The sequence below is a fragment of the Antennarius striatus genome, chromosome 21 (genome assembly GCF_040054535.1).
Source record: "Antennarius striatus isolate MH-2024 chromosome 21, ASM4005453v1, whole genome shotgun sequence".
Classification (NCBI taxonomy): domain Eukaryota; kingdom Metazoa; phylum Chordata; class Actinopteri; order Lophiiformes; family Antennariidae; genus Antennarius; species Antennarius striatus.
In genome coordinates, this window is record NC_090796.1 from 7,872,501 (window position 1) to 7,893,391 (window position 20,891).

Consider the following 20,891-nt stretch of genomic DNA (forward strand, 5'->3'; position numbering starts at 1 on the left):
ACACACACACACACACACACACACACACACACACACACACACACACACACACACACACACACACACACACACACACACACCAGCCCTGCCCACTCCATCAGAGTGTAGGGTACAGAAACAAAGGCAGGATTCTCTGCTGTTCCTGCTTCGTGAGACATTCAAGTGATGCCAGCCAAATTAGAGGCCTAAATGCCAAGATCCAGAATGGAGAGATGAACAGGAAGAGAGAGAAATGGAGAAAACTGAGGGAGGACAGAAAAGAGCAGAAAGCCATGATGAAGGGATGGGGAATCATAGACGACACAAACGTGTCCTGAAGGCCACCGGAAATGACTAGAGAACAGATGAGGAGGGAAAAATGAGAGGAAAAGCACAAGAAAAGAGGATAGAGGAAGGGTAGATTCACACACACACACACACACACACACACACACACACACACACACACACACACACACACACACACACACACACACACACACACACACACACACACACACACACAGAAACCTCTGCAGTATGTATTTTCAGAATCAGCATCTGAGAGCCAACATTCACTCGAGCAAGATAACCCTTATTGGAAGGCATACACACACACAGCTTCATATGTGAAGTGTGAGTCCGCTGTGAACACTCGAGGTAGCCTGGAAGGAGCTGACGTGCCTGTTTAAATTAAAAGGTCAAATAAATTAAATAAACATCAGAGTGAACTAGCCCTCAGATGAATGGGGAGCCGCTCGGCTCAGAGGCCGCGCTCAGGGGGGTTGTCTCTGGGAGAATGAGGAAAGCTCTAATAATGTATTATTTAATTTAAAGGATAATTCTGCTTTATTACAACTTGGGTCTCATTTTTTTCCCCGCATTTGTCTGCTCTGGGTAATAATAACTCATAAAAATAACACATTAAATGAAATGGAGACAGTGGGTAATGCAGCACCACATTATTAAAAAGGGTATGAAAGGTGCAGAGTAAAATGTTAAAAAGCTGTGAGATAAACCTGCAGGTTTAAAAAAAAAAAGATGAAGATAATTAAGACCCTAGATGTCTGTTATAATTACTCATTGTATTTTTGTTTTTTATAACAATCTAACTTTGTTCCTTTGCTTCTTCTGTCATCTTTGCAGTTAAAATGTTGAATTACGTGCCACTTTTTAGCCACTTTTACCTAATCTAATCTAAACTGGTGCGTAATCTGTGGCGGGAGCTGTTCCCTACGCTTGTGGCCGACCCACCCGGTGTCAAAACACTGGGGTTGATTTTGCTATTACCAAAATAATTCCCTCTAATTGAGCACAAACAAAGCAACACTCCGCATCAGATCTCCCTCGGACCAAACCCTAACATCAATATTTTTCCAATAAACCAAACGCCGCTGAGCCCCCTGACCCCCGTCTCCTCCACATCTCAGTCCGCCTTAACAAAACAACTCTTCATTCGCCATGGTGCCAACCCTAATCACTTCCCTCAGCACCAGGTGGTTCTCATTGACCGGGCCCCGGCTCCTCCACTCGGAAATTGGCTCGTCTACACGCATGCACTTCTCCCGCAAATTTTAAGTATGGCGGGCCCTCCGAAGACTCCGACACCTTTTGTTCTGGCTCTTTGAACGGCCTGGTTCGCTGTGCAGAAACAGCTGCTGCGGCGTGCACTGCATCACCCGCAGAAACAATTAGAAACACCCTTTTCCTATTACTTCCCACCATTAACCACCATTGTGTGGAATTAGTGGCAGTCTATGGAATAAGTGGATTCTAATTCATGCCCTCTTTTTCATGGGCCGCGGCTGCTGCGGTGGCTTTCCCCTGCTAATGAAGAGGATGAAAGGGAAGTGTTAATCAAACTGAGCATCTCATCTGTGGTAATACGGAGCAGAGGAGAGGCCTTGAAATGACTCCCAAGTGATGTTTGTGTGTATTTGGGCACATGTGTGTGGAAGGGGGGAAGTGGCTTTGTAAACCTCGATTGCTATACTGTTCTGTCGGTTGAAATCCTTTGTAATTTGCACGTAAATTAATAATAAAGGAATGCAGGATATCATTTGTGTGCCTGTGCCGTGTTTTCTAATTTCTTAGCCTCAGCCAGAAGGGATGAACGCCCAACTATGAGCCAATCCCTCTCCTCTAGCAGCCTTTCATCGCCCCAAGGCTCCCTCTTCTTGGACCGTAGTGCTAACCAGCAGGGTCTGATTAGATTTAAATGTCAAGAGAGATAGGACAATACAGTTATCTTCCAAATTATAGGCCATTAAAGGACCTAAGCAGTGTGCCTCCTTCCTCCACTAACTAATCACCAACCAGATTCATCATCTCTCATACTGGGGTATATATTTGGAGGGGCTTTTTCCCTTCCTTTTGCCTCAGCCTTTCTTCCAGTACACCATGTGCGAGGGCATCCGGGATGTGTGATCAGTGTGTGCCTGCCCCAGAGGGAGTCGGTTTATCACTCTGGGCTGGTGCCCCATTAAAGAGGGAAGGAGAAAGTGTGAGTGTGTGTGTGTAAAGAGAGACTGAAGAGGAAGAAGAGAGAGACTTCTCCTTCAGGCTCCACCTGCATCCACCCTCCTGATGTGCAGCGGGACGAGGAGCTGGACGACTCCCATCTGGCTCCTTCAGTCACCTCCTGTCCTCGGGGCATCATAGGGGGCCTCCCACCAAAACAATGAGCATAACGAAGGTCCTGTCTCCTAGTCTGTTCCACTGCTTGTACATTTACATTATTGTTATTCTATTTCTGTCATCTCTTGTGTCATCTTTCATTCTGCCTTTTTTCTTGTCCTCCTTGCCTCGGACACGTTTTCCTGTCTTTGTTCGTTCATTCTCCCCCTCCCTCCCTCACTCCCAGCCTTGTCGCTGAACTCGCATGCATTTTCATTCCATCATCATGAAGGAGTGGTGTCTCATGGAGGAATGAGGGAACTGGAAATATAAGATTCATATCTCAAGGTGCTTTCCTTCATATCATTGAGCCTCCTTGCTGCTTCGCCTCCTTCTGCACCTCCATTTCCTGCCCTTCCCACCTTTCAGTATTCATCTTTTCCATGTTGGATCCTCTCTGCTCCTTTCTCTCTTTCATGTCTCTCCCCTCCTCTTCCCTCTTACCTGACCCTTTGTCTGTTCTTCAATCTCTCTACCTCGCATCTATTTCCTCCTCTCTTGTCTGTGTCTTTGACCCCCCCCTCCATTAAGCGTACATCATGGAGCTACTTCCATTGGCCTCCGAGTCCTGGCGACGTGCATTAAGGGCCCCCGCCATACACATTATAGATTGGACTATAAATAGCTTCCGTGTGTCCTGTAAAAGCATTTCATTACATAGAGATATCGTCGGATCAATACAGGCTCTGTGCTAAATCTAATTACCAAAACGAACAGGAATAAGAAATATATATATGCATTTCAAGATGATGAGGAAAGCAGAGGTAGCTGTCGTTTGAACCAGAGAGGTTTCTGGACGCCAATTCTGTGTACAAATCAAAACAGATAGCTGAAAGAGGAACTGACTGAGGAAAAGAAGTGTTTGATGGATAATAGAGAAAGGACACAACAAGGTTGAAAAACTCTCTTGTGCTTAAAGAAAAGTATATTGTCCCACTCGAAGCAGCTTTATATGCACACAAATGTACAGTAGGTGCACAAGCTGACAATATGTTACCACTGGGCCCCAGTTGAAACTCCAGGGGAGCTGCTGGGCTGAGCTCGGCACACAGAAGACCTTCATATGAGATGCAGCTGTAGGGAAGAAAGACGAGAAAAAGGAGAGAGAGAGAGAGAGAGAGAGAGAGAGAGGGAGGGAGAGAGAGAGGGAGAGAGAGAATAGGAGGAGCCAAGGGTGTCATTTCTCTCTCTGTCAGCTCCCTGCCTCCCTCTTCCTCCCTTCCCCATCACCCCTTGAGATGTGGATGCTTCGCAGGGACAATTACCGACTGACACTTCATCATGGGCCGCGCGACAGGCGCTGACGGCCCTCGTCCAAACAAATGATGCTGGGGTCGAGGTTGTGGGCCTGCCTCCGAGTCTGCCCGCCTGTAGCCCCGCAGCGTCGCCCTGAATCGCATTAGAACGCCGCGCACACACACACACACACACACATACACACACACACACACACACACACACACACACACACACACACACACACACACACACACACACACACACACACACACAAACAAAGCTACATTAAAACAGACTCCTCTCAACCAACCAACTCCTTCCTTAAAGAAAAACACATTTATCAGCAGTGGGGCGAGTTGGAGTGGGGGGGGGGCTCTTCTGTAGAAGGATGGAGGGTGGGGTGGGGGTGCTACAGTACTGTCAAACCCCATCCCCCTTAGGTAAAGAGAGAGCTCTTCATCTTTGTGAGGCAACTAGGACTCCCTCACACAGACACACAGACACACAGACACAGACACACACACACACACACACACACACACACACACACACACACACACACACACACACACACACACACACACAAACACACACATACTAAACTCGGTAACCATCCACTCATACCACTAATCAGATAATGGGGTTATACAGCAGCTTAAAAAAAGCCAACACGGCAACAAAAAAAAAAAAAGCCAGCAATCAGTACAGTGACATCAGCATGCATCAATTAACCCAGTGCCTTTGTGGGGAGCAGATAGCACTCTGACCCCCCCCCCCCGGGACACCACCACCAGCGCGTCCCTCCCCTTCACACAGAACTTGATCAACTCACTCCTCTGCTTTGAGTGCAGTTAACTTTAGATTCAGAAAATAGGTCAATTTCCATTAGCCAAAAAAGGGGGCAGCATATAGCGCCTGGAAAATGTGGAAAAAAAGAAGAAGTGATGCATAGGACTTGCTGGTGGAAGTCCCTCAGCTGTGAGTCTGAACCTGCAGATGAATAAATGCTGCCTGTGATCTCAGCCCGGGGAGGCCCATCAACAACAATTGAGACAGACATCAAACGCTTGACTAACACTGAAACAACACTTGGTGAAAAGCTTGCCAGCCTCTGAACACACTAACCAGTGTATATGTGGGAAGGAGAGGAGCTGGGAGGTGGGAGAGAGAAAGGGAAACGAGACGGAGACGGCACCAACAATGAAACATTCATCAAAGCCAGGAACACGGCATCTCCTGTGCTGCATCGACTGCTAATACAGGTGGCATTGTTGTTGTGGCAACCTGTTCCCTGCTGGCACTGTACTTTGCGGATACCCTCTGCCGTCCCACAAGGATCCTCCGTTTGCATTGTTCTGCCTTTTCTCTCTGCATTTATTATCGCATTCTTTTTATTCATTCTCCCAATGTTTTCCCTATTGGCAGCCCAGCTTGATAAATGTGTTTGTGGCATCTCTGGTGTCTGCGAAGCCGCTGCACAAGTCACAGTGTAAGATAAATAAAAGGAAAGCTGTGAGGGGTGGGAGTGAAGGGGAGAGGGGGAGGGAGAGATGGAGAGAAAATGAAGGGCAGGGGAGGAAAAAAATAGGGAGCGAGAGCCATACGTCATGTTGGAAAGGCCCTTGAGAACGTTTTCAATCTTTCCGTCAATATTCAGCGCGAGGGCCTGTATACGCCATCATTAAAAAAGGGGACGCTTCCCTGTTTATTTATCATAAGGACACATGGTTGACAGCTTCCTGTAAACAAGTCGTGTGTTTATATATGTGCATATGACATATGTTTACTCCAGCGAGCTTTTATGACTGTTATCTATTACATTTGAATTGCCGTGTGCTCAGTGTGAAGTTGGTCAGCGTTGCTTTCTGATAACGGCTGTTAAGGCCTGTCGCTTTGAGACTCAGCTTGTTTAACATATGAGGAATAAGGCTTTTTTCTTGTTAGCTGCTCCAGAGAAAAGCAGTTTGATGCATGAGGTGAGTGGAGAAAAATGATGTGGCATTCTGGTTTTCAATATGTCTTTCGTGTTTAATCACCGGCACGACAACAAGTGTTTGAATAGTGAATGAATCGTTGTCACAACATGACCTAAACCACAAAAACGGTTACACGAAAGATGACAGCTGGTGATGAAGGAGCTTATTTTTTGTCCTTGAGGCTTCACTTCACTGACCAGAAAAACAACTCCAAAATAAGTTGCCAGGCAAATTTTTCATAAGGAGAAAGGAACCTACGTCTGCAGTATACTGCCTTCTATGGAAACCAAAGGTTAGATTTTCCACAGTTGTTAAAGTTGTTGGAAGAAACAAATCATTATTTATTAATGCTTTGGTGCAGAGACATGCAGGAAACTGCAGCTGTCAGGTACTCATCCTCGCTGTGGCAGATGTTTGAGCAGGTCAGACCGGTCAAGTCAGAGCAGGTGAGTGTATTTGTGTTTGGAGGCGAGAGTCCAGGCCGACTGACCCATGGAGGAAGACAAATGGCTGCAGTGGGGGGGGGGGGGGGGGGGCTGTGCTTGACATTTAGGCTTTATGCGGTAATGGACATTGACCTGCCGGGGTCAGGCCTGCCAACACGGCAACAGAGGGGCTCATTCCTGCACACGCACCCCATCCCTGTAACCAGACACTAGCAAAACAGAGGTGGGTACACACACACACACACACGCACACACACATAATCACTCACTCCGTGGAAAAGAAGACAGAGGGGCATCCCACAGGTTGGACCACATATGTGGCATATCATTCTAGATAGGAGACAGATGTTAATTGTGTGGTTTGGAGTGTCAAGAGCAGTATGTGTTGACAAAATTAGAACCAGCTTACATGTGTCTGTGTGACGCACACCAATTCCTTCCACCAACTCAGTGGAAGCTTTATAGAGCTGCATTTAGTCAGTACCCGGTGTTCACTAACCACCTGGCAAAAGGAGACTACATTATATTGTGTACATTATAAGTTTTGTGACAATGTTGTGGTAATAATAGAGCCCAGGCCCCTGCAAGTGCAAGTGGCATGCTCAGTCAAGTGAGACTTGGCCAAACAGAACACACACACACACACACACACACACACACACACACACACACACACACACACACACACACACACACACACACACACACACACACACACACACACACACACACACACACACACACACACACACACACACACATATACAAATACATACCAGGCAGTCTCTCCATGCCTAATGAGACCACTGGGATTGTGGCGAAAAAGAGGCAAGGAGAAGGAGATGAGTGGAGAGGAGCGAGGGAATGGGAGGGGAAAAAAAGAGAGCAACGATGGCAAGAAAAGGAAATACGCGGAAAGAGTAAACGAGACAAGGAGCCCGGCAACGAGCTCCAACTTTCAAGCAGTCGGAGGAAGGGAAGTTGGTGGAGGAAGTAGAGAGGGAGTGATGACCTGGTTTGTTGTCAAAGAAGCAAGAGGAAGATGAGGTGTCAGGAAAAGAGGACAGAGTGGATAAGAGAGAAAGAAATAGAAGTACACTTCTGGGGTGAGCAGCAGGTGGTTATGCAATGTACACAACACGGTAGAGGGATCAGACACATGCTGAGCATACATAACTAAACCTGACACCCTAGCGCAACAAGAGATGATAAGCAGAGAGGAAAAACAAGGCAAAATCAGGCTGAAATACAAAGAGAACAGACGCTCCCCAGGGATGGAGGGAGAACAAGTGCGTTGGGACCTGGGTACGCATCGTCTCTGAGTAACAATATGGAAGGGATCCAATAAAAAAGAATAATAAGCTCACAAAAAATAAAGTAAAACTATAAATAAAAGTATATATAAACTATTCTACCACTGCCTCTGGCATCACTAGGAGATTGTTGCAGGCTGGAGTGCTGTGGGGTAAAAGGGTATAAACTCACAGCTCTAAATGGGAAATGGCTTAAATGTCCACAGACAATGACTATGGACAGACAGGCACAGCTGAGGCCTTGGTTATGCTTCCGGGGAATGCTTGGCATGAATTACTAACAGGTGCTCCGTCTAATGAAGCGAATATGAGCCACTGATGAGCTCCATGCTTATCAGAGCAGACAAACCTCGCTTATCTGGACTACAGCGCTCAGGCTGCACAGTAGGTTACAGTGTCAAGTGGCGTGTCAACTACACCACCGCCTCCAACATCAATCTGGATATCTTGGACAGCACTGTTCTGTTTGTCTACATTGACTGCATACCTCAACCTCCTTTAACAACAGCCTGCATTCAGTGGATTCTAATCTAAAACTACTTTGCATGAAGGAGAATTACATACAAAGAGGGAAAAAATGTGTTGCACACATTTAAACCTCAGCTGGTTTTTATCCATCAGTGGAGCCTAAACTGACTTTTTGTCAAAAGGTTTTTTGCATATGTCACTGGAGCATGGGGTGTGTCTTCATTTAGCTAATGTCATGAAGAAAATAAAGGAAACACACACCCACACTCCACGTGTAAAGCTGGAAAACTGGGAGGAAGCAAATCTGCTTCTTAACTACTTTTGGCCTGCCAGAATCTCACTTTCCTTTTGGAAAAGGAGAACACCCACCTCAGCCTCTGCCTATTGTGAACAGTCCCCAGTGCATCTTCTCATCAGCCCTCTGAAATCATGCAAATCTGTGTCAAACATTTGGGGAATTGAACTACAGGAGATATTTCTTTCCTTCCCTCTAGTGCAGCTAATTTTGTGTCCTGACATGCAAAACAGTCAACAGCTCTACAGACTTATTGGAGCTCTCTTTTTGAAGTCTCGTAAGCCTCACGCCATCTATCCAATCTTTCAACAGGGCTGAATTTCTTCTTTGATATACACCTACCCCGATATGAGCAACATGTAATTTGCTTGGTGTGACTGCAACACTTCAACAGTTTAAATCACTTGGGAACTAAACATGTCTGCACCAAACTCGTCGCTGAAGACTCCAGCACATCTGAAGTCATTCAGGACACTTCACCCAAGGATCTCAGGCACGAATTGAGGCATTCTGTGCCAACTTTTGTGATCCATGGACAACTTAATAAACGAATAGCACGGGATGAAGTAGACAATAAGGAGCCTGTCTCTATTGTTAAATTACCCAATTTCAGACAGCTGGTTAGTGAGATACTTTGCCCAGAGGGGCCGCAAGTAGCCAGAGACAAAACCTTTCCAAACTACCTGGACAGTAAACTGTTTAAATGTAGAACTGGAAAAGTAGCTAAGGAAGAATTTCAGGGGCCAAAGCACAACATTACCTTCCCAACAAATCCAGACTAATGATGGGACAGAAACATTCGCTCCAGGGCTACAGTTAGTACTTGTCTGCACCCCCCCCCCCTCCAGCGAACCACATGCCTCTGCTAATCCTCTGTAGACCCAGAGGAAGGCTTCGATATTATCCCAGTGTGTGAGATGCAACGACAGGTAGCTGACAGGCATATGTCTGGGTGAGACGTAGCATGAAACTACAACACTCTCCAAGAGAGTTCGATCCTTCCTCCGGCTGTGAAGAATTGCAAAGTGCTGCTGGTGTTGCTGCCAGATGATGATCTTGCTGACCACTGTCTCTGCCTCTAAACCAACATTCCATCCCTCCTAACTTTAGCCCACATACTACAGGTTGGGTGGGAGCACTTATCATATAATGAATAGCGTGGTAGGGAGGGAAGAGGCTCAGAACAGTGACAATTTCTCCCACTTGGTGAAAACAACTACAGAGCTGTAAACATAACTGGGGCAAAACGCCTTAGAAGCCGCCAATGATGCCACCAGCTACCGAGTTCAAACAAAGGGACCAGTTAAAAAGTTTGTTTCCATATGGTCTTGCTTGTTAACAAATTGCCTTTAATGACTCCCATTAGAAAGGGACAGTGCAAACACTTTCCATACCAAGTAAAGAAAGGCTTTCCTGTTTTTTATTTTACTTATACTGCATGAATACAGCATAACCACTAAGCAAATCAAGTGTAACAAGACCTCAGGCAGTTTAGGTACAGGAGTAGCAGGACACACGGCAACAACCAATACAACATTTATCTTATTAATAATCTATGTTAATATAATCATCATTATATTCTGTATTAAAGGGTTGGGCCATAAATTGATGTAGCAGGTTAGTAGCTTGTATAACAGACACATAATTGTTATGAACCAGTATAAATTCTGGTTAATAACTCTCAAGAAGACATGTTGACCTTAGGCAGCAGGCACAACTAACTGCATAATGTCAAAGCAATACTAACTCTAATACACAAGCACAGAAGTGCAGCAATAAAGTATGACATAAGACTTCCAGGCCTGCCACTGTAGAGACAACTGAATATTAACCTCTCAATGGAGTCACAGCGATCTGTTCCTTTAACATTCAATAAAGCAATTCTCTTCTACAAGACTCTCAATGGTGCTCTGCTCGTTCCTGAAGAGCCTGCAGGCAAGAAACTCTACTGAAGCGTTGAAAGGGTCTCACTGCTACATGAAAGTAAAATTTCATGTGACAAGTAAATATGTGTAATCTCAGAGCAAAAGGATAACATCATATGTGCAGTGATTTTTGGAGTGCAAAGGGTAAATGGCTTGCCAGGTTTTTGGGTTTTCTTTTTTTTTTTTGGGGGGGGGGGTTGCATAATTTTTGAAAGACATCAATATGAACTGTCAGTATTGACACCATGTGTTCACTGAGTCATGACGTCAACCTGCGACAGCAGAAGTTGCAGATAGCTGCTGGTAACCTGTGAGCAGCATAGTGAATAAAATTATTTCCCTGGTCTGCACCCACGAACGCAAACTGGTAAAGATGAAAAGGCATCAAAACATCCTTTCATTTATAATTCAGTCTTTTCATTTTCTTTTATTTATGATGCATTTGCAAAAGAAACCTTACAAATCAAGCAGCATGTGCCGCATCCACAAAGCCTATGCAATACGAAGGTTCCCTTAGCGGCATTTTCAACGCATGGATTATTCGATGAGCTTAATCTGTGCTTTGCGCTGAAATCTTCAAAACATTGTTTCTTCATGTCATGCTAACTACAACCTACTGTATGAGCGTTTTCTGCCCATTAAGAGACGCTATGCTGCATAACACAGTTAAAACACTCAGTCTATGTAGAATTTGATCATGTGCGCTGCATTATTCTCCACTGTAGATACTCTCTTCCTTTTCCTGTTGCACATTGTGTAGTGCAGGAGGGGCCCTATATGACTGTATCTAATACATCAACAGCTACTGTCATTAATTTCTTCTCTTTTTCTCTCCCTTTTCCTCTCTCTCCCTCCCTCTCTCTCCTCAGGGGTTCCCAGTGGATGTCCAGAGAACATGTGTTTTGGTTTACCTTGAATGGAGCCCTATCTGAGTCAGGGCTGACAGCAGACTGTGGTCTTTGTTTGTGGCACCATTAATCAACTGTCCTTTAACAAAAACAGAAAACCAGATGAGAGACAAAGGGAAGAGACGTGGGGGGTGGGCCCTTATTTAGGTAGGGGGAAAAAAAGGCAGAGTGGGTAAGAAAGAAGTTAGGAGAAAGAGAGAGATCTATTTGACCCAGATCCAGGCCTTCAATAAATCAGGCAGCAACAATAACAAGCAAAGTTTTCATGTGGCATGACTGATTAATCAGGCTTTATTTTACATGGGAGGTGAGGGGGGTCTTTTTTTCTTTTTCTGTTCTGACTCTCTCTTGAGGGAGGCTGCACAGCAGCTGAGGGAGTCTTTTTTTATGTTGGGTGTTCATGCTCTTAAAGCTGCATGGTTTCAGAAGTGGAGGCCAGCATTGTGGTTCTGGGTGTAAGAAGGCCTGAACTTCACGCGGCATGGGGAGGATTTACGGGAATGTTTGCAGGTAATGAGATTCTGGACTGTCATCAGAAAGGTAGACACTTAACATTCCTGCTTGCAGACAGAGGTATGCATGAAGGAAGAGACATGCAGACACAAGTTTTTTTTTAAATTATATAAACAAGTGCTGCTAAAAACAAATGTGCACACTCACTACCTACACAGCCAGCTGCAGGATGAAGCAGCCCTCTGAGACTCTTTGCGAGTTGCCGATCGATGGCCATTGAGCGTGGACAAGGAGGCCTAAGGATCGATAGGGGGCCATTACAGAGATATGCCTACTGGGACCTACTGGGACCTGCAAGAAGAGTGAGTAGGGGGGTGGATGTGGGCTGTTGATGCTGTCTTCTTTAACTCATTGGTGAGAGGTTTTAGTCCATGTGAGCGTGAGGGCCCACGTGCACACAACAGGAATGTGGCTGTATAGGTGCATTAAGCCTCAGTAAGCCTTAAATACTGAGCTAAATGGAGAGCATCACATACTGTACTCACACACACGCACGCACACGTACACACACACACAGAGACAACAACTAATGGCTTCCCTGAAGACCTGCTGCCATATCCCCGTCTCCTGCTTCTCTTAAGCTCCTATTTTCACTGTTTTCATCCTCAATCATCTTGAGAGGAAGAGCCCTTCTGGTTTTCCGATTCTTCGTCTTTCAAAAGTCTTCCTCGCCCTCGGTAACCAGTGCTGACTGTGCTGTGCTAAGTCAGTAGATCAAACTCCTTCCCTCATCTCCATCTGATACATACAGAATTAGAGCATCACATATAATCACACAGGGTTCAGTTAAACAATATTGTTACTTCCACAAAATGTTTGGAATTACACCCCATTCACTTCCAGTTTCCCATGTTCTTCATCCGAAATGATTTTTGTATAAAGTTTCTCTCATAAGCATGTGTAGCTCCAGAATGAAATTGATCTGTCAAAGTAACGTACTAAAATTATTTTAGAAAGATTGGGTTATACAAATGTGTTATAGACAGGAAACAAGACCCATAAATGATCTACTTACTTCCACATGGTACATGTGCTCCATCTAAAGTGGTATTGTTTCTTTATTTTATCACATTCACACAGGTGATACACAATGAAAAGCCAGTGAGACAAACTGTGAGCTCGCTCTTGCGTCATCTTTCTAGGAAAGTCAGTGAAACTCACTTTTAATCATCCTGCTTGGAAGATGGCTCAGTAACTCCTACAAGCCATCGCCCTCCTTTTGCGGCCCACCTCCACCAGCACCTCCATTATAGAATAGACAATAGTGCATTTGAATGGTGTTGTGGATGAGAACAAACTATTAAAAGTCAGTCAGATGCCTTTACCAGTGCTTATGAAAAGACACCACGGTGCCATGTCGGCTGTCTGTAAGTGCTGTCCAAAAAAATCCTTCTGCAGGCGATCAAAAAGAATTTGCACATGCTCACACAGACACATGCACACACACACACGAAAGCACACTGTCTTGGCTCAGCGAGCAGTCCCCATTGGTTTGGAAGGCTGCAGCAGGCTATAACTACTACAGCCTGGTCTGCCTGTTAGCAGTGGGCCCTCTGTTTCAGCAATTTGGCTTTTCTTTGCGTCTGGACAGGGACCAGGTCAGGCTGCACAATACGCCACTGTGTTTACAGAGCCACAGAGAAAGAGGCAGCAACAAAAACACAACCACCGGCTGAGGGCCTCAGCGTGCCCACATGTGTATAAACATGTGCGCAAGCATGTTTTTGTATGTTTTGGTCGTGAGACGACTGCATGTGCACCGCACGTGAGCCTGTGCACGTGTGTGTATGTGTGTGTACGCGAGCGCGTGTGTGCCCTCATCACACCCTCTCTGAATTTCATACAGGTTGCAAGGCCTCTCTCCTCTCTCTCCACCCATCATGCCATCATCTTCACTTCAGATTTTGCTAACTCAGCACAAGCAAACATTTTGGGGACCCTTGTTCTAGCTCCACTCCCCTGGGTAATGTTTAACACCAGACAAAAACAATGCCATGGAACACAAAATGTCAGCGTATGCAATACAGATATGGAGGGGGCCTTTGCCCCTTTAAGGGCTGCAGGCGGTACTTATCCCTTTGAGATCTATTTCTCACAGCTAGTGGCTACTGAGTTGAGCATGCTAGCGCAAACTGAGCTTTTTCTGCGCATGTATGTTAACAAGGAACTGCGCCGCCCAGCCTGCCAGCCCACCACAGGGAATTTGTTTATGTTTCCTCACTGCCAAGTTCCTGTCAGAAGGCGCCCCAAAGAGGAACTGCAGACTACTCCGTCCTGCTCGCTACGCCCTCTCGCCCAGAGTGGCTGGGCTTTTCTACATACAGTATCAGGAGGTAGCACCACTTAAATCCAGGGAGGTCTTCTCATCAATTACAGCGCATGCATGCACACACACACACACACACACACACACACACACACACACACACACACACACACACACACACACACACACACACACACACACACACACACACACACACACACACATACATACACACACTTCATGACTCATGAACTCCATTGTTCCAAAGCTTTGAGAGCACATAACTTTCTAAAAGTTCTAACAGGAGCATAATTTATGACTCCTAACAGATTAACACCAAATTACCCAATACACAGTACATAAAAGAAGCAAAAAGTTAGACTAAAGGACTGCTTTACAAGTGGTACTTTGTTATACTGTGGATTATTGGTATTATAAAAAGTGAGCACCACCACATAAAAATACAATAAACTAGATTGGTAAACTCACAGGCATTAAGTCAAACACTTGTGGAAAAAGAGCTAAAGCTAAATTACTCTCCTGCTAATGCAAGAAAAAGGGAACGCATGCTGACTTCCAATAACACGCACAAACTTTTCCTCAAATCATACCAACACATGATCCATTACTGCCAATGAAAAAAAAAATGACGGCATTACGTTTGCACATTAATATAATGCCTCAGCTTGGCATATGTATGCTATCGTTTGACTCATTCGCTCCATTTTAACCCCGTCCGTCAAGCAATATCACTGAGTGTGTTAGTCTCTATCTTGAGAGCTGTGGCCACCCGCAAGTTTGCCTGTGTGAAAAGGAAAGAGCTGCTCACTCTCAGTTATGTCAAGGACATGAGCTGTTTGTCTTCATACCATACACGTGTGAAGTCCAGCCAGTGTGTGGTAGGTGATAAAAAGATGTGTGGTTGCGTGTGTGTGTGTGGTTGTGTGTGTGGTTGTGTGTGTGTGTGTGTGTGTGTGTGTGTGTGTGTGTGTGTGTGTGTGTGTGTGTGTTTGTGTGTGTGTGTGTGTGTGTGTGTGTGTGTGTGTGTGTGTGTGTACGTGTGTAGGAAGGAAAGGTCAGACAAGGCCAAAAAAAGGGGCGTGGGACCCCGGATGGCAAGACAGAGGAAGAGATAATACGAAAAAAAGTGGAAGGACAAAAGATGGAAGCGTGGATGGAAAGATGGAGACTGGGGTTGGTGGGCTTGAGTGAAAGCACAAAACAGGAAAGCATTTATGTCAGCTTGGACGGCACCCACTCCCTGTCGCATGATGGTGTATGTCAATGCTCCTTTACTGTATTGACTCAAACAGTCAGATGAAAACCGATACCCAAGAGGACGAATGCACAGGGGAAGGACAGTAACTGCATTTTTTAAAATAAGATTTATGATGAATTGTCAAAAATTTGTTTGTTTTTCTCTGAGGGTTGCGTGCACAGGAGCAAAAAACACAAATCCCGCATTAGGACTTGGAGCGCCACCTTCGCTATTTTCCTAATGATGAGGAAATAATATGCCACTCAGTATGTGGCTAATCAGTAACATTTCTTGTCAATCTGACAGCATAAATAGTTGAATCATGAAAGCTCAACAAAATTATAACAATCAATAAGCTCAAATTTATCCCAATGAAAAAGCAAAAAAACAGGCTTCTCTAAAGTTTGGAGACAAAGACAGACTTCAAAAGTCCAATTAGACAGAAACAACTGCCCATTTTGTCTTTCCTGAAGTTTCCACGTGTGGACACAAGAAAAAAAAAACACTGAAGAGAAATCACCAGAGTCCAATTCTAGACCGAGGGAGAGGCAGGGAGCTCGGCAGCCACCATGGACCTACCGCACACAGTGTGAATCATTAAAGGCATGTGTTCCACATCAACCGCCGGGGCCAGTTTCCAACCCACGTATGAGACTAGGTCTGAATTATGACGGGAAAGGGAGGGTTAAAAACCACTTTATGTGGAGATGAAAACCCTAAACCTGCAAGCTGTGAGAAAAAAAGGCATAGAAAATGACTCAATACAGTACTGCATGCCCACCAAGCACACAAAATAAAACAGAATAATTTAAATGGAGCAACTAATGCAACAATTACATGTTTTCCAACAACGTTTGACGTTTCATTACTAACAGATGAAATGAAAGATATTTTATGATCTCCTGTAACTGAAAGAGGAGCTTAAAATGATTGGCTTAAATTAAATTGCAATGATCGGACCTTTTTCCCAAAAATAAAATAAAAGGTGATGAATGACAATAAAAGAGAGAGGAGAGATGCATGAAGGACTAAAGTGCCAGCCTCAGTCCTGTCCATCAGACCAACCGTATGCCAAACCTGTAGCTAAAGGCAAAGTGTCTGCCAAACCACTTGTCAGCTTCAGTTAGGGCACATGGACGGCCGTTGTGGGAGTGTTTGTGAACAAAACACACACACACACACACACACCCTCTCTGGTGTGGGCGTCCAATGAAATAGCTGATTTGAAGAGGGAGTCTGACTTTTTTTGGGTATATGGACAGTACCTTGGTTTACAAGCAATTCTTTTTCTTTTCTCTCAGAGGTTAATATGAAGGAAAGCATTTGTCTGGGGAAAGGAAGGAGCAGGAGGGGACAGGATACGACAGGAGAACACATGATATGAGATGACAGGTCAGGAAAATGTAAGTTGGTAAAGGCAGGAGAAAACCAAGAAGGACAGGACAAGGTAAGCCACATTGCCAGTTAGTGTCAACAGCTGGGAGAAACTGGCCAACTCTTTCCTCAACAAAACTAAATAAAACAAAACAGACAGAAAACATCAGTAGCAAGCTTCTGTTCCTTCTGCTGCTACAACAGGAGGATGAATCCGACTCAATAAATCAGTGTTATTCACAGAGTCATTCAGGTTTCCAGGCTAATTCCTAATAATGAATGGCTGGCTTTTTTTGCTCGATTTGTGTCGTTTGAACATGACAGAGAAAATCTCCTTCCAACTAGCACCAACTCTGATGCAACAAACCCTGGATTAGAGTTGATCCCACCACTGGCAGTGTGCAGGCCACGAGACAGTGCACCTCCTCTAAACAGTGCATGGTGTGTGTCTGTGTATGAGTATGACTCAATATGTTTGTGGATCTCTGCTGTACGCAAAAAATGACCTTTACAACTTCAGTGAAAAGCAGAGGTCATGACACAAAGAATCATGTATGAGAGTCACATGACAAAGACTAATGCTAGAAGGCAAGATGATGCTTGCTAGCACCAGTCGTAAGTAGTGAGAAGTCCAATTACTCACATTTGACAGGTGCGACAAATTCAGTCTTACCCCAAAAACGTCAATGTCTCTTTTCTTGGTGAAAGAAATCTCCACTTGAATCGATTGCAGCTCCTAAGCTCTGAGGAGAGAGGAAGAATGAAGAGAAAGATATTTGAAACCAACAGCTTTGTGGACCATATCCACGTGCTGCAGACTCACTGACTCCCTCGCCTTTCTGGCACACAACAGCTTCGCTACATGAAAACTCTTACACTCCTTTTCCTTCCTTCACTCTCATACTTTCTATAATCACCCTCCCTTTTCAAATAGATTCGACTTTCTCACTTTCTGTATTTGAGCCCCAGACATCATGTGAAAAATGGAGTAAAATAGTGCTTTTGTGGTGTGTGAATTACCTGGGGCCTAGAGACGCACAGTAGCGCTTATGGTTACAACTCAATTATAGCAATGTGAATCAGGTGGTGGCCTAGAAATCCCCTCAGCCTGATACACAAATAGGAACAGAGAGGCGCCTTCATTGGCAAGGAAGAGACAACTATAAAGTGGCGTGTCAGTTCTTCTTAGAAAACAGCAAAACCTCTGCTGCACTGATGAATGGCTGCTGCAGACATGGATCTAGTGACATTACACCACAGCGGGTGTGTGAATAATCACATTTTGTTTATGCGTGTTGCTAAAATACCACAAGTTCTTATTAATATGTGATAAAGCTTAAAAACTGACAGAAGCAGAGAATACTTTAACGAGCTTGAAACAAACATACCCAAATGAAAGTTGCAGTTTGATTTTCAAATATGTTAAAAAAAAATTTTTAGATTCCATTGAGTCAACAGAGCAAATTGTGTATTAATGATCAAGAATATTTAACTAGAATATTTGGCTTGTGTCTGAAGCACTGGCTTCTTAAAAGCACATTCATGAAAAACTAGTGCAATTTGAAACCATGGTCTGTTTGGTTGCATTTCACATGTGAGATAGTGACAATACCTTAGTAAACATAGAAATCAGAAGGACAGACCGGTCTTTACATTCACAGTAATGGTTGCTCCAAAGAGGGGTCAAAATAAATAACAGGACAAAAAAAACATCATCCCTCTAGGCTAAAGTTGACTTGGTGCCATTTTACAAGCAGCAAATGAATTTCACACTAATGTGTAACACAGGCTCCAGAATATAGTCAATCAGAAGACAAAAATAATGCTGACAAGAAAACACAACTCCAACCTCAAATGAACGTGGAATCCCATTCCAAATCCTCGCCAGATGAACACATTGCTAAAATATCTGTGCAAGGGAATGTTCCTTGCTCTCCAGCTATATGTGCATTGACAGAGAAAGAAAGGGAGGACCAGGAAATGCAAGGCCATCATCCTGACCAAATGACATGTGTGATGATCCCAAAATTACCGTGAACATAGATTTACGATCTACAAACATTACGTAATATTTGTAATGTCTAATGATACAAAACTCATTCAGGAAGGGGCGTGGACCCATTCATCAGGAAACACTAAAAATAAAAACCACATGTAAGCCCTGAAATGATCATTTATATTTTAAGGTAGGCCATCCCTGCAATTTTCAGACACAATAGAGAAAACAACAGGAAGTAATACAATATATAATACAAATACATTATTCTCCAAATTCAACACATTACAAAAGTATTATCATGTTGAATTAAGATCTCTTGTCACGGAAAATAAAGAATAAAGTGGGTAGAAATGAAAGACTACAAAATTGCTGAGTTCCTGTTGACACTGGAATGAAAGGCGGTTAATTATAGTGTCTGTGCAAGCAAACATGTCTCCTATGCAAATGTACAAGTGTGGGTTTGCTAAGGTTAGAAAACTGCACACTGACTAAAAAGCTACTTATTACGCACTAAACCAATCCATTTTGTTAATATTAGAAGAGTTCAGTCACTCAATGAGCACAGCAAGTTGAATCCACTAATGCTATTTTCAAGCTAATTAACATGAAGTAACTAATACAATTATATGACTGTGATCACAGTCTGGAGTAAGTGAAAGACAATACAATTCTTGCAAATGCCAAAGTACTTTTAGTGTGAAGGTGGCCGGCGCCTCATAATCCAAGCACCGGGAAGTGGATGATGTGTTTTCACAGCGTTGTTTTATTAAGCCATCTATTGCCAGGATTAACCAAACAAAATCCCTCACTTCCACTGGAGATTATGTTCACATGGATCATTACAAAAAAAGAACAAGCTCTTGGGTCACAAACAGAGGACCACTATGTCACAACGTTCTTGATTAACCATGCTTGAGAAGTCCATGGGAGACCCCGGGCAGGATTTTAAGGGGGTTATTAATAGAAAGGCTGACATGGGTTGGGATCATTGGGGGTGGGGTAGGATTATGTTTATGGGAGATTTGTTTATATATGCCACTGTTGGAACACTTGTCAATAAAGATGTGTTAACATAAGAACAGGAATTGTAAAGAAAATTAATTAGGCATGCATCTGCATTGGTTTACCACTCCCATGGATTTATGCTAATATTATACATAGCAATGAGATGCTTGTTGCTCCTGCTGACAACACTTATAAAACTGTAAACCTTATCTTTTTTCAACCAATGGTAAACAATAAATGGAAGAATTAGTCAATCTGCTCTGCCCAGACCATAAATGTCCTCCTTTTTGTTCCTGTCCTATTGTTTGCCCTGAATGTAATTTCTGGATTTGATTTGTAGTGTTTTTAACTGATCCACCACCACAAAAGCAGCCTGATTTAGACATGTAGACATGTGTAGAATGAAATGAGGAGAAAATTTATGTACATGCTCATTAATGTGTTGAACATGTGTGAGCCTGATGCCTTCACACTGATGGGCGGAGACACAAGTAGCCTCAGGTAATAACAGCATTATTCTTGCTGAGGGGGGAAGCAACTATAACTGCAGATACTCACCTTTCAAGCAGACACACATCAAGGAAGGTGTCCTCACTGCTCCAGCCCCCTTAGACGAGTCCATCTGTTTTAAAGTGGAACCCAATTTAGCACAGCTAGAGGCCTCGATTGCTTTGGGACCAACAGTCCCAGCAAGCAGAGAGGCTGAAATGATAATATGGTAGGGTCACGTAATCCTCAATGCAAAGCCTAGTCCTGGCCCCTGGAAGACGAATCTGGGTAACCCAAGTGCTGCGAGTTAAATGTTTGATGAGAGGTGGTCTCACAACACCTTGTAGACTGACTAATTCACTGTTGCAGCAGCACTGGTACAAATGTGCGTTAAAAAAATTATGGGTACGACAAGCTGTCTCCATGTACAAATTTACCAAGAAATGTCAGCTGTATGGTGACAATCATAAGGTCACATTACAACAGACACAGTGTGTTGTTTAAACTTGCTTTGCTTGAACAAATTTCCACAGGACACACAGACACACTCGCGCATATGAACCCCTATCCATGAGACTCTGACAATCATTAGGTGGAAACTCCCTTCAGTCACACATAGATCACATAACCTCTCTTGACATCAGAGGACAGCACTCCCAATGGAAAGATGCAGATTCACACAGGCTGAGAGCCGACCAAGGCTCCAGACCGCCATTGTCCTTCAGAGTCATCCAAACAAAGCAATGAGAAGGGTCACCCGAG

The 20,891-nt window shown here is 44.1% G+C and overlaps 1 protein-coding gene across 5 annotated transcripts in view; it reads right to left on the reverse strand.

Moving 5' to 3' along the window:
- Window positions 1-20,891, reverse strand: part of raraa (retinoic acid receptor, alpha a) — a 126,057-nt gene that overhangs the window by 91,466 nt on the left and 13,700 nt on the right. For 2 of the 5 annotated variants that reach the window (XM_068305104.1, XM_068305101.1), the window contains exon 2: window positions 17,310-17,379. The exons of 2 other annotated variants lie outside the window; for them this stretch is intronic. The gene's annotated coding sequence lies outside the window, so the exon portion shown is untranslated. Of the gene's footprint in view, window positions 1-17,279; window positions 17,380-20,891 lie in introns of all 5 variants that reach the window. One more of the 5 variants, XM_068305102.1, reaches the window with a different exon arrangement.